This window comes from Eptatretus burgeri, chromosome 17, assembly GCF_056783735.1.
Source record: "Eptatretus burgeri isolate ZD-2024b chromosome 17, Ebu_testis_v1, whole genome shotgun sequence".
In the NCBI taxonomy this organism is placed as follows: Eukaryota; Metazoa; Chordata; class Myxini; order Myxiniformes; family Myxinidae; genus Eptatretus; species Eptatretus burgeri.
In genome coordinates this window covers 35,265,732-35,280,731 of record NC_140977.1, presented here as the reverse complement: position 1 = coordinate 35,280,731, position 15,000 = coordinate 35,265,732, and the positions used below count along the sequence as shown (strand labels likewise).

The 15,000-nt window shown below is 42.6% G+C and overlaps 1 protein-coding gene across 2 annotated transcripts in view; it reads right to left on the bottom strand.

Annotated features, from left to right (window-relative positions):
- LOC147009726 (cdc42 effector protein 4-like) overlaps positions 1-15,000 on the bottom strand; it is a 29,126-nt gene that overhangs the window by 6,343 nt on the left and 7,783 nt on the right. The window contains exon 2 of one of the 2 annotated variants that reach the window (XM_085860862.1): positions 12,114-12,243. The exons of the other annotated variant lie outside the window; for it this stretch is intronic. The gene's annotated coding sequence lies outside the window, so the exon portion shown is untranslated. The remainder of the gene's footprint in view (positions 1-12,113; positions 12,244-15,000) is intronic. 2 annotated transcript variants of the gene reach the window in all.

Sequence of the window (15,000 nt, the reverse complement as noted above, 5' to 3'; positions counted from 1 at the left end):
GAGAAGTGAAAAAGAGAGTGCAGGCAGGATGGAGTGGGTGGAGAAGAGTTGCAGGAGTGATTTGTGACAGAAGGGTAGCTGCAAGAGTGAAGGGGAAAGTATACAAGACGGTAGTGAGACCAGCTATGTTGTATGGTTTGGAGGCGGTGGCGCTCACAAAAAGACAGGAAGCAGAGCTGGAGGTGGCAGAGTTAAAGATGCTGCGATTCTCGTTGGGAGTGACGAGGATGGATAGGATAAGAAATGAGTGTATTAGAGGGACAGCGCAGGTAGGACGGTTTGGAGACAAAGTGAGAGAGGCGAGATTGAGATGGTTTGGACATGTGCACAGGAGGGAAACGGAGTATATCGGGAGAAGGATGTTGAAGATGGAGCCGCCAGGCAGGAGGAGAAGAGGAAGGCCAAAGAAGAGGTTCATGGATGCGGTGAGGGCGGACATGCGGGTGGTTGGAGTGTCAATGGAAGATGTGGAGGATAGAGCAAAATGGAGACAGTTGGTCCGCTGTGGCGACCCCTAGCGGGAGCAAGCCGAAAGAGGAAGAAGAAGATATACATATATATATATATATACATATATATACATATATATACATATATATATATATATACATATACATATATATATACATATATATATATATACATATACATATATATATATATATATATATATACATATATATATATATACATATATATACATACATACGTATATATACATACATATATACATATATACATACGTATATATACATACATATATACATATATACATACGTGTATATATACATACATATACACATACATACATACATATACATATATATATATATATATATATATATATATATATATATATATATATACATATACATACATACATACATATACATACATACATATACACATATATATATATATATACATATATATATATATATATATATATACATATATATACATATATACATATATATATATATATATATATATATATATATACATATACATATATATATATATATATATATATATATATATATATATATATATATATATATATATATATATATATATATATATATATATATATATATATATATATATACATATATATATACATTAGTCACATCCTGAAACGACGTGAGCTTTTGTGGAGCGAATGTAATTGAATACGCTCCAATTAGACTTCAAATGTTACGCCAAGCATTACTTTTCAAGCAAGACTCAAGACATTCTTGAGAGTTGAGCGAAGTGGTAGTATATGTTTACCCTCACACCTGTATAGTAAAAGCTCCCTTGACAATATGCCTCTTCCTTTCGACCTTGCTTTGAAAGTCTCGATCTTGCATCCTCTGTTAGTTCGCAGTTCTTTGAGACCATCTGTGCAGTAATTCATTGTGAAAATGCTCGTGCTGTCGACCTCAGTGAGTGCATATCACGTATTGAATTGAAGAATCAACCAGCATGTCTTTGGTGAGAGATGGAAGATTTTCAGAATCATGGCTTGACTCATGTCCACAAACTTTGATTGGCCATTTTCGCTTGTGGGCTCCAAGTATTTGCCAGCGAGATTGGGTAGTGGCGGAGCATGACGTGGCTGAGGTTTCAGCTGTTGTTAATGCAAGGAGTCGCCATTCATCCAGACTCCAACAGTGTTTCCCACTCAGGTCAGTGCACTGTCCACACCACCTGGGGAGTTCAGCACTAAGGACTTCTACAAACGTCAGTGGTACAAAGCCTCGTCAACATGTCTTGTGACCGCTGGAGGCACAGTATGTCATAATGCTTCAGAATCTCCACAAATGGCAATCTGAGAGACCGAACATTCAAGTAGGTTTCCTTGTCTTACTGAAGGATAAACAAGTCAATCAGAATGAGTGGCCAATGGGACTTATTGTCAAAACAATTCCCAGCAGCGATGGGAAGGTCTGTAAAGTCAAGGGTAAAGGAGGTAAGAGAAGGGACAGTGAAGATCTTCGTCAGACACATTTCCGAGACAGTACTTCTTGTGTCTTCTGGGGATACGGACAAATGAAACGTCGAATCAAAGTTGAAGGTTGTTAATGAATCGTTGTTGTAGAGATGGCGATATCCCAACTCTTAGATGTCCAGGTAAGTATTCTGTGTTCACAGTTATGCATTTCATTTCTTATGCTGCACCCCCCTCTAGTGGTTATAATAATTGAAATCGCTTTTCTCTTGCCTTCGTCTTGGAGCTTGTGGTCATGTGATGGCGGAGAGGGGGTGGAGTGGGACCCTGGAACTATCTGGCATTTCTTTAGACATCTTGACGGATATTGTTGCGTCTTCTTGTGAATCCGATTCAATCGGTTTATGCTGTAGCCCTGCAATGCGACATCATTTCACACCAACCCCGAGAACAATTTGTTGTTTGTGAAAAATTGCAAAGTTCCATTGAATACAAGGAAGTTCGGAGGATTGCTCCATCTTCTTGTGTACGTTGGAACGGCGGCTTACCTGTCTGGAAAGTTGTCAGGTGTCACACGTGACGAGCACTGAATAAGCCTGTTGAATGTCTATGTAAACAACTCCATAACTTTTGATCGCAATACGTAACAATGAAGCCGGTTTGTTTCAGTAAAAATGTGTAACAATTATTTGTACAGAGGTGGACAAAGGATACAGGGACAGGCATGGTTACATCAATGAAGAGAAAGAGGAATGAAGCACGATGCACTCCTCATTGCAGTCTCAGTGATGAGAACCCTAAAAATCGTTCACAATAAAGTGACAGCAAAGAACATTCCAAAGATACTCCAAAGGGAATTGGGAAATGCATCACACCATCGTATTCAATCTGAAATCCAAGTGAACGAGAATACTCTTAAATAGTAAGTGATAACTACAAGCTTGCTTCGTTTACCAATGTTAACACCAATGTTAACAGTCCATTGTAACGCAACTGTGACGCACACTGGGTAAGCGATTATAAATACTGTTTGTTTATGCCATTTCCGAGATGAATGCCACGATAAGTTTAAAGTGAAATGACTGAGATAGAACTCAAAACCAACATCACAGGGAGTTTGTAAGAAGTTGGAAGTTTTCTGGGACCCCCTTAACTGAGGGAAAAGAAGAATGAAAAACAAGGATATTGGCTCTGGATTTGATTTCCTTTTGATTCGAACCCGACGAAAGGAAAAGCTTTGTGGGAGGGGATACCACATCCAATAGAGCAGGCATCCTTTTGGAATAGATGTCAATCAGATAGGCAGAGCCTCCTGTAAATCAAATGCACGCAAACTATTCCACTATATATTCAGAACAATGCCATGGCCGGTATGTGCTTCAATTAGGTGTGAGACCTAAGTGTGGTGTGATTGCAGGTAAGTGGGGGGAGGGGGGGAAATAATAAAATATAGAGCACGTTAATATCAGTAAGGTAACTTTAATGGGAACAAGGAGCTGATACTCCAGGTCCCCCACTTTTTGGGTGGTATGAGAAATAGATCTGTGTCATACGAAAGCTAAATCTGAAACGGTTTTTGAATTATGACGTACACAAGCCAAGTTGCCAATGTGGTTGCCAATGTGGTTGCCATGGCAACATAACTCAGCCCATCACAGCCGTGATATAATCAGGTTGAGATAACATCATGAGAAATAGATATCTGTAATATGAAAGGTAAATGTTCAACGGTCTTTGAAATCTCGCGTATATAAAAGTACATGGACGGATGATCGGTCAGTCGGTCGGACAGAGCTCTGGCCTTGTCGGAGAAGTGGGGGACAACAAGAGCGGTTAAGAAATCACGAGGGTTAATCGTGCAAGATTAGCCAGGGCCGACCGTCATGGAGGTCGAGCGGAACCAATTGAAGGAAACAAATAACGAGGGTTTCAAAGTTTGCCACTGACGACATCATTACCCATTGTGCATTTCCCTGCCAATCAGAGACTCGCTGTGCTGTCCACCATGGGAGTTATCGGCAATTCCACCCAATAGCAATGGTTTTGCACACGAGGATATAAAGTGGAAAATCAAATTGTCATTAAATTAAACAGGAAAACTGGGATAGGCACAGGGACATCACTAGGGTTTTGGGGGAGAGGAGAGGGTAGAGGAGGAGATGCAGGAGTGTTCTGGGGTGAGGAATGAACAAACGCCGACGACACATGCACCTTGTGACGGACGAGACCCTCACACAGGTATCACAGTCACTAAACACAGGTAAACAATCACCGTTCCACACCCAATTGCTATCTATCATTCCTGTCAATATGCATGTTCCCCTTCATTCCCAATGCTTCCAGGTATCAATCTCAAATGCAAACCTACATATGGCTTCCTGTCGCCACTACCTTTCCAGGGAAACAATTCCATGCACTACCTACTCTGAATGAAACATCCCTCTTGACGTGTTTCCTCACCTGCCTTTTGTGGTTGTGGTTTTGGATTTGTTTTATACATGATGAGTCGTTATTAGTTGTTTTTTTAAAAATGTATTTAAAATTCAGGTTCTTTCGATTCATAACCATTTATTCTTGGGACCAAAAACCTGACAGCTCTTAATGGTCAACTCTAATGTATGGGCTCATTGTGTTCATTGCCTTTTATTTGCCTCTTCCTGCAATTCAACATACCTTTAAACGCTTACTTTCCATCTTCCACCGATCTAGAGACAGAGAAACATTATATGGTCGAATGAAAAGAAGAGGACGATGAGAGCAACAATCAACAAAGCTGCATTTCAAGGATTCCATCGCTCTCTCCCATCTGTAAATTCATTCCACAGGGCTGGCAGGATGGATTAGAGGTGCGCACACTCGTCTCTGAGCTGTTTAGCCTGGGTTCGAATCCCGGCCCAGCTACAAACTTTCATCCGCGTTCACAAGCAGGGCGACTCATCGATACGCTTGCCGTCCATCGGATGGATGTTCAACTGGGTGTCCCGTCTGCAAACATCAGTCGATGGGCGTCAAAGCTCCAATGGTGTCCTTCACAAAGAGTTGGTGAGCCATCACCATTCGCCGGCATCCTGAACAAATTACAAATTCGTGCCCTCATCGGTGGAGGGCACGGCCTCAGCAAATGATGCTACCCCACACAGCCTGGTGCTGCATAGGAAAAAAGAAGACGAAGATGCATTCTCCAACCCAAAATTGCTTACCTTTTTAAAAGTGCAACAAACGTGTGGACGGAACTTGAACACCTCGAGTTGTGACATGAACATTATTTCCATAGGGAGAAATATGCAAATTTAACACACGGGAATGAGGGGGGGGCATGGGAGGAGTACGATGATAATAATACCCATGTTATTAGCCAATTCCAATTAAATTCAAATTGGTTGTCATTTGTATCTGAAAGAGGCAGTTTTTGCGAAACATGTGAACAAGCTGGTCAATTTATTTACATTGCAGAAGGAGCTGCCCAGACAGCAAACACACAGATAGCAAGCAGTGTAAGTAAGCTTGTGTCAAGGACACTCCAAGAACACTTGCAACCCGCAGTTCAGACAGGAATTTGTAATTCGCTCGAGGCGTTGATGATAACTCGCTCACCGTTAACGAAGGAAATCATACTACAACGTACAATACTGTACAGCACTATACACCAGACACGTCATTGGGGATTTGAAGAAAGATTAAAAAAAACAACAACATCAGAATATCGACCAATTTTGAGGCCAAAAAGGTCGAAATTGGCCATTTGGCAATGATTAATTAAGTCTGTCCCATTAGGCCCAACAAGAAAATCAATATGGTTCTGCTTCTTCTCTTCTTCAGTAATAACCCCAATTATTTGTACGTTGACGGGTTGCCCGATGGGGAACAATTCTGGCCGGTGCCTTTCTGGAACCGCTTGGCCAGGCCTGACGTTCGACCGTGGCAAGAATTTGTGATGCATCCAGGTGGCCAGCAAAAACTCACGCACTCTTCGTAAGAGACACCTTTAGGATATTTAACATCCAGTGCCGACAGTCAGGTCTTCCGGCTGAACGTCCTTCCTCTGGACGGCGTACACGTTGATGCATCGCCCTGCATGCGAAACACCAAGGTGACAGTTTGTAGCCGAGTCGAGATTCAAACCCAGGTTAGATAGCTCGGAGCTGAGTGAGCACACCTAGGTAGGCTACCTACCAAGCCGATCAAATACATGTTATTTTTGTTTCCTGAGCAGGAATATAAAAGGGAAGTGAATCAAGGTCCGTTAATCAAAAAATTTACAGAAAAAGTAACAGTTTTAACAAATTTTTTTGGAGACAAAGTTCTTTCTTTCACCCTAGCAAATCAGCAAAACAAATGCCATCGACTATCTAACACACCCTAACGACATCTCACCACGGCTATGGAGATGTCAACATCAGGGCGATTTATGTATGAACCAATTCAATTGGCCAAGTTGACATCAGCAGTGTACGCTGCCAATGTTTGCTCGAGCTGTCCCTAATTGGACGCACCCGTGAGGGTTTGTAAATTTGTGCACAATTTTAGTGAATAATGTGTCCGCAACACAATAACTTGTCCGGTGAGAAGTGATGTCGCGTACATGGAGTTTGATCTCGAGGATGCAGAAAATGTCTGCCACACCAAGTTTACCCTCGTCATGTTTCCGTAAACTTTCAAGAGCTGCAGGGACATTGCGACGGGTCCGAAATTTGTTGTGAAGCCATTGTTTTAGTAGCGAACTTCGGTGAACTCTCTAACCTTGTGTAGGTCGAGATTAAAAATCGAATCCTTTGGCATAACCACGGATAACCACAGGTTACGCCTTAAAATAAATAAAAAAAACAGAAGAAGGAATCGAATACACTGCTGCTGTTGATGCGGTTGGGACCAACAGTTTATAAACGTATATGTGTGAATGGGTGCTGTGGGGACGAGGGATCGGGTGTTTGCGATGAAAATGAGAAAATTAGAATTGAGAAAATGAAGAGATGGGGAAGTAACGGGAACTATATGGCAGGGGGGTTGGGAGAGAAAGGAGAGAAGTTGAGGTGGAGATGACAGCAAGGCGGAGGAGGGAGAGGAATGGACTTGCATGGATCATGGGGTGAGGGCGAGAGAGGGGGAGGTGGGGCAAAAATTCCACCGTCTTTACATATGTGTTATAAATAGATATCCTTTAAGATGAAGCATTCACTTACCATTGATTTTCACATGGAGAGTCGAGATGGATTTCACATGTTCGCAGTAATGAACACCAATTCAGTTATCGTGGTTAAATCGTTGATTGGTCTCACGTCGACATAAACACAATTCGCTTAAAGCGACGACAAAAAGATATACATTTGCCATTTCACGCAACCAGCACCCGCTCCATGTTTAACACCCTCCTCAAGACCTTCGCTCCAAAAGGATTTCGATGCTCGCCAAACTTGCGGCAATCAGTTCACCGTAACCGGCACAGGACACAAAAAAAAAAAATTAAAATCGTGGATTTCGAATACAGATTGAAAAATACAAGTTTATTAAAGATTTGAATACAGATACTGGGTGATGATAGGATCACTGGTATCTGCAGGTAGTAGTGTCAGTGCAAGGGAAGACATTTGTTCTTGAGACGACTCGAAAAACAGCAATTAAACCTGAACCCATTTCTTTAGCCCAAAATAATATTGGGTGTTTGGTGACCCTGCTGGTGCAGTCAGATCACCGGTGCACCAACGTGACTGTTTACAGAGACCAAAAAAAAAAAATAACTAAGTACAACTATTGAAGAGCTCGACTATTCTTTCCTTTAACTCTCCCCTTCATCTCCCAAACCCCCCCATGATGCATATATAATATGTAAACATTCCCTTCTGTCTCGACCGACTTACAAAAGAAAAGCGTGTTTTTTGAAAAGGCGGTCACAACCATCCGAGTTTCAACGCATCAAAAACAAGATGGAGCATTTAACGAGGCAGAGCCTCTCCAGGGTATTTGTCTTGGTGACCTCTTTCACAAACCATGACGCTATATTGAAATAGACTAGAAATATATTGAAATAGAAAGTTCATCTGCGTGCACGCATGCACACCACAATGGCCTCTCCTTTCAGGCGAGGTGAAAAATAAGCAATCGGATGCCTATTATAACAAACTAGAGGGGGAGCACTCGGGAGAGTGCAAAACCTCCGCCGCCAATACTGCTGGGTCACTCAAGTGAACCTTATATCTTATTCATTAAATATGATGTCAACAGTGCTGATAGAGTTATAGTTCTTTTCTCCAACATTTTTTTTTTGGGGGGGGGTTGGAAATCACTTAAAACATGTAGAAAAAACAACCTGCTGCAACCACGAGGCACAAAAAAGAAATCGAAATTTTGTTGAAAAAAAAGTTGCAAAATTTTTTTTTCTCTAACAATTTCTTTTTTGGGGGGGGGGTGTGGATATCACTTAAAAGATGTAGAAATGCAAAAAAAAAATTTTCTCTAACAATTTTTTTGTTTTTGGGGGGTTTGGAAATCACTTAAAACATGTAGAAATGAAAAAAAATTTTTCTCGAACAATTTTTTTTTGGGGGGAGTAATAATGTTTTTGGGGGGTTGGAAATCACTTAAAACATGCAGAAATGCAAAAAAAAATTTTTTCCCCTTTTTGGGGGGGGGGGGGGTAACAATTTCTTTTGGGGGGTGTTGGAAATCACAAAACATGTAGGAATGCAAAAGAAAGATTTTTTCTCTAAATTTTTTGGGGGGGGGGTAACAATTTTTCAGGGGGGTTGGAAATCACAAAACATGTAGAAATGCAAAAGAAATATTTTTTCTCTAAATTTTTTTTGGGGGGGTAACAATTTTTCCTTGGGGGGGGGATCAAGTCCAAAATTTAATGGCATGATCCTTGGACCATACCTTATCCCCCCCCCCCCACCAAGTTTCGTCGAAATCCGTTGAGGAGTTTTTCCGTAATACTGTTCACAAACAAACAAACAAACAGAAAGGGCTGAAAACAGTAACCTCCATCCATCTTCGAAGATGGTGGAGGTTAATAACAAAGACCTGATACATGAGGTCCCCCACCTTTCGGGTGGCATGAGGAATAGATCTATGTAATATGAAAGCTAAATGTTCAATGGCTTTGGAAATATCGCAAACACACACAAAGTGACCAAGATGGTTGCCATGGCAACATAATTCAGCCAATTGGTCGGTCGGTGGGACGGAGCTCATTTTAAGTTCCTCCATCTCTGACCTTGTCGGAGGGGTGGGGGACAAAAAGCTCAAAGACAAATATTACACATTGTGGTACTCCAGTGAATGAGCAAATTATTTTTTGTATGCATAGTCGAGGCTCGTGGGATAGCGAGCACACTGAACGGATCATGATGGAACAGACAAAAGACAAATAGAGGACACAAAACACGCGTGCAAGGAAAGGGAAACTCCAAGGAGGGAAAACTGGAAAATGATGAGGGATTTGGGTGGAGTTAACGAGGGTAAAAAAAATGGTTTTACATTGGGCACAATCTGAGATGGTGGTGAACAGCTGTCTTGAAGACTTGGAGACACAAATGAGATTGAAGAGTTTCTAGAAGTTGATTCCACAAGCAGGGAAAAAGAGGAACAAATGAGTGGAGTGATCCTGGATTTAGGTAGTTTTACAAGAAGAGAGTTGATGATGCACTGTGTGAGCCCTGTGGAAACCGGGGGGTTACGTTAGGTCAGGTCAGGTCAGGTGTGGGGGCATGCTCCAGAGCAGCGCATTACCACGTCCACTTTCCCTCGGTACTCCAGGGACCTCCGTCTGGCCATCCCCCAGGCAGATGCCTTGCCCATCCCCATCTCCTTGAGATGCCGATCAACCTGCTGCAACCACGAGGCACATGGTCGTCCCATTGGCCCCCTCCACTCACAAGGCTCTCTCTCTGAGAGAATCTGGTGAACAGGATCAGCGTCAGGAAATCGAGACACATGTCCATACAGCCGCAGCTAACGCTCACGGATTATGCAGGGAACAAATCTCACTTGAGTCTCTCTCAGCAACCGCTTGTTGGACACAAAGTCCGATCAGCAATAGCCAAGGATTCTCCGAAGAGACCTGTTACCGAAGGAGTTAAGTCTTCAGTTCAGAACCTTTGTCAGAGTCCAAGTCTCACATCCGGAGAGCAAGACTGGAAGCACCAAGGACCTGAAGACTCAGACTTTCATCCTCCTGTACAGGTACCAACAGTACCACACCCCATGATCCAGTGAATCCATGATTCCCCAGGCAAGACAAAGACGTCTATTGACCCCCGGCTCACAACCTGCGGAGACGTGAATATCACTGCCAGGATAAGTGAATCTCTCCGTGACCTCAACATCCTCACCACAAACAGGTACAGACAAGATGGCAGCATCCAAGATGTCATTGGAAAGCCTGGATCTTTGTTTTGACCCAAGAAACGTGTAATCCAAGCTGCTCCAATTCCTCATTAAGTGCCTTGAGGGCCCTTACAAGGACATCCAGTGTTTCCACAAGGATGACTACATCATCTGCGAAATCAAGATCAGAGATCTTGACATTCCCAAGCAATGCACGGCAGCTTGATCTCTTCGACATCCTCCCCAGAATCTAGTCCATACAAGTGTTGAAGAGTGTCGGGGCTAGTACACACTGTTGACAATATCCAGTCAGAACTGGAAATAAGTCGGAGATGGAACCACCACACCTCACAGCACTCACTGTACCAGAGTGTAGTTCAGACATCAGATCGATCAACTTTCGTGGCACCGGTGAAGACGGAGAATCCTCTAGGGGACATCCCAATTAACTGAATCATATTGAATGCGAACGTCTTTGGTGTAAAGCCTGACTGCTCCGGGCGCTGGTGCTCATGCAGATGGTGGCAAACCCAATGAAGAATTATCCAAGCAAGGATCTTGCCCGGCACTGAGAACAGCGTCACCCTTCATTAGTTGTTGCCGTCCTGGCGATCAACCTTCTCTTTCCAGAGAGGGACAACGAGGGCACTTTTAAAACCAGTCAGATGGGACGATGCCTGTGTTGCAGACAGAGCACAGAACTGCATACAATGATACCATTATCGCATTTCCACCAGCCTTGAGAAGTTCAGCATGGATGCAACCCACCCGAAGGGACCACCTCAGGTTCACCCAAAGAGACCTCCGTCTGGTGGACGACACTTGAGCACCACCCTGACACACACTACTGCAATCCAACCCAGGAAGGTTACCCCGTGTTTTTCCTCCTGGGAGGGGGAGGGGAGAGGAGGGATAAAGTATTGAAAGAGCAGAGGGTGCAAGACCAGAAAGGAAGCATTAAGACATAGAGACCACCGACCTTTCTGCGATGGCGAAGTGATAAGCCCATAGGCTCAGCTTCATCGTGGGAGATTCTAATGATGTTGAAGGCCTCGGTTTCCACAGCATCAAGTGGAGCAAAATGTGAGGCAGGGAAGCCAGCTCAGAGGGGAGAGCAGTACTCCATGAAGCTGTGGATGAAGGCCTTGTAGGCGGATAGGCATTCAGGTGTACCGAAGAAAGACCTTGTACGATGAAAGATGTCCAGTCGGCGGCTGGCTTTGAAGGCCAACTTTGAGATGTCGTTTGCTCAAGAAAGATCATGGCTGATGGTGAGACCCAGGAGTTTGAATGACTGAACCTCAAGAGGAAATTTGGACATTTTGTCAAAGAAATAAAACAAACAAACCCGATATTTAAGGCTAATGGCGTTCCTCGCTCTTTAAGAACATTAAAAACGACTCACCTGCCACGAGAGAACGTAAAATGCTAGAATGGATGCGATTTAATCAAACGCAAGGAGATTGGCTCGGTTTCGAGTGCATGTGAGTGCGCCCCGATGATGGCATGAAGTAAAACCTCAATTCGCTCAATGCCCCCCGAAGACAGTGGGTGAGACAAATCCACATCACGGTATGAAGTATTCACCAAGAATGTCTGTTCTCCTGCCCTGTACGAGATGCACGGTTTGGGGAGATGGGAGAGTTGGAGGATTTCGGTTATATTGTCTTGATTTAAACAAGGAACAATGAAGCACAACACCACTCCACGAGAACGCCACACAATGCGTGCGGCGAATGAAGCGTCACCTTGCACGCACAAACTATGATGAATAGAAATGGACACCATGCAAACAACAACAACAACAACAACAACAACAAAAACCTCATACAATGGAATCATAAATATATCATCAAACCTGTTCCTGCTCCATCACGTGTAATGTTAGCAGCTGCATATCGGTGTCATCGTAGGATTGAAAACACACCGACCGACGCACGCTTTAGGTCCCAACTTTGCGTAATGCCAAATCAGACCCATCCAACATCCTGAGGAACACGCATGTACAGTATGTACCCTCGATTTCATACATCATGTCAAAATTAAACAATAGGGATTGTGCTCACAACGCCGTATAATCACAATGGAAGGAGGAGAGGAGGGTTACGCCATTATTGTAATTCCCTTCAGCTGTTCCAGAGATTTCCGGCTGGCAGGATAGCCTGGATGTACGCACACTCGCCTCCAAGCGGTCTAGCCTGGGTTTGAATAGTGACCCGGCTATAAACCGTCATCCAGGTGTTTCGCAGGGAGATTCACCAGTGTGTGGGCCGTCCATCGGATGGACGTTAAAATGATCTCCTGTCTGGCAGCATTAGATGGTGGATGTTAAAGATCGCACGGTGTCCTTCGCGACGAGTGGGCGAGCCATCGCTGGCACCCTGAATAATTTACAAATTCCTTCCCTGACCTCACCTGCATTCCCCCAGTCCCAAGGGAACAAAGTGCAAAAGGGTCCACCCCCCCCCCCCCAAGGGAGTCGCTACACCCCTTATCTGGGCATGCCGATCAGTAATAGTTGTAGCCCCAAATATTTAATCCATTCCTTGGAACACATTAATTATATTATTGCAGTTCCCATGTTTCTTCTTCTTATTCTTCTTCTTTAAGCGGTGATGCCGCTTCGATATTCCTTTTTCTTTGTTTTGTTTTAAAATAAGATCAGGTCAGAAGAAGATTACCCTCATTTTGGACAGTCGAACCGCTGCACAACCATCCCATGAAATTCCACGCAACTTCATGTGGAATGTGAACAGTTCATTTAACAACAGTTATCGATACAAATCTCCACTCCTCCCCCCCCCCCCACCTCTTGTGTAATCTTACGATCAATCATTTTACTCTACAACAACAATTAGAACACAACAAACGATAAAACATGACTTGTTATTAACCTCCGCCATCGAAGATGGATGGAGGTTACTGTTTTCACCTCTGCATGTTTATTTGTAAACAGTATTACGGAAAAACTCCTGCACGGATTTCGACGAAACTTGGTGGGAGGATTAGGTATGGTCCAAGGATCATGCAATTAGATTTTGGGCCTGGTCCAAAAAATCCAATATGGCCGCTATCGCGGCCATTTTGAAAAGATATTTGAATTTTTTTTTTTTGCTTTTCCACGTTTTAAGTGATTTCCAACCAAAAAAAAAATTGTTAGAGAAAAAAACCCCAAAATTTTGCAACTTTTTTTCAAAAAAATTTCGATTTTATTTGAAAAGTACTTGAATTTTTTTTGCATTTCTACATGTTTTAAGTGATTTCCAACCCCCCAAAAAAATTTGTTAGAGAAAAAAAAACCCAGAAATTTTGCAACTTTTTTTTCAAAAAAATTTCGATTTGATTTGAAAAATATTTGAATTTTTTTTGCATTTCTACATGTTTTAAGTGATTTCCAACCCCCCAAAAAAATTTGTTAGAGAAAAAAAAAACCCAGAAATTTTGAAACTTTTTTTCAAAAAAAATTTCAATTTTTTTTTGGGCATTTCTACATGCGCGTCGATCTAGTTTAGTTTATTCAATCGTGGTTCAGTAGAGTCTGATCCGTTTTGACCTACAATGAATAGGATATCAGGTTCACTTAAGTGACCCAGCAGTATTGGCGGCGGAGGTTTTGCACTCTACCGAGTGCTCCCCCTCTAGTTAACCTCCGCCATCGACGATGGACGGAGGTTACTGTTTTCACCCCTGTCTGTGTGTTTGTTTGTGAACAGTATTACGGAAAAACTCCTGGACCGATTTCGACGAAACTTGGTGGGAGGATTAGGTATGGTCCAAGGATCATGCCATTAGATTTTGGACTTGGTCCAAAGTTCAATATGGCCGCTATGGTGGCCATTTTGAATAAATATTTGAATTTTTGTTTTTGCATTTATACATGTTTAAAGTGATTTCCAACCAAAAATAAACATATTTGTGAGAGAAAAAAAAACAAAATTTTGCAACTTTTTCAAAATAATTTATTTTATTTGACAAATATTTGAATTTTTTTTTTTTGCATTTCTACATGTTTTAAGTGATTTCCAGCCCCCCCCAAAAAAAATTTGTTGAAGAAAAAACAACAAATTTTGCACCTTTTTTTTTCAAAAAAAATTTCGGTTTTTCTTTTTTGGCATTTCTACATGTGCGTCGATCCAGTTTAGTTTATTCAATCGTGGTTCAGTGGAGTCTGATCCGTTTTGACCTACAATGAATAGGATATCAGGTTCACTCAAGTGACCCAGCAGTATTGGCGGCGGAGGTTTTGCACTCTCCCGAGTGCTCCCCCTCAAGTTGGATTCTGAATTCATCATGTTGGTTGCATCATTGCTGAGGTGTGGCTGCCCAATTCGGGTCCCTTCACACGAGGGCACAATTCTGATTTGATCAGGTTGCTGGCGATAACTCGCCTACTCTTCATGAAAGACACCGTGGGATCTTCAATGTCCACCAAAGACTAGTTTGGCAGATGGGTCCTCCGGCTTAACGTCCTTCCGATGGTTCTTCAAGCACATGACGATACATTGCCCTGCTTGTGAAACACCAGGACGACAGTTTACAGCTGGGTCGACATTTGAACCATGGCGACACCTCTCAGAGGTGATTATGCATGGAGGTGAGGTCTAGGCTATCCTGCCAGTGATATATCAGCAGTCTATTGAGTATAGTCAGCACAAGGTAGTCATGTAGTGCCAGCTTGTTGAGTGCAGTCATTGCAGTGGAAATGATGATGAAAGTCATTTGTAGATTTCTGCAGATTGTAGTCC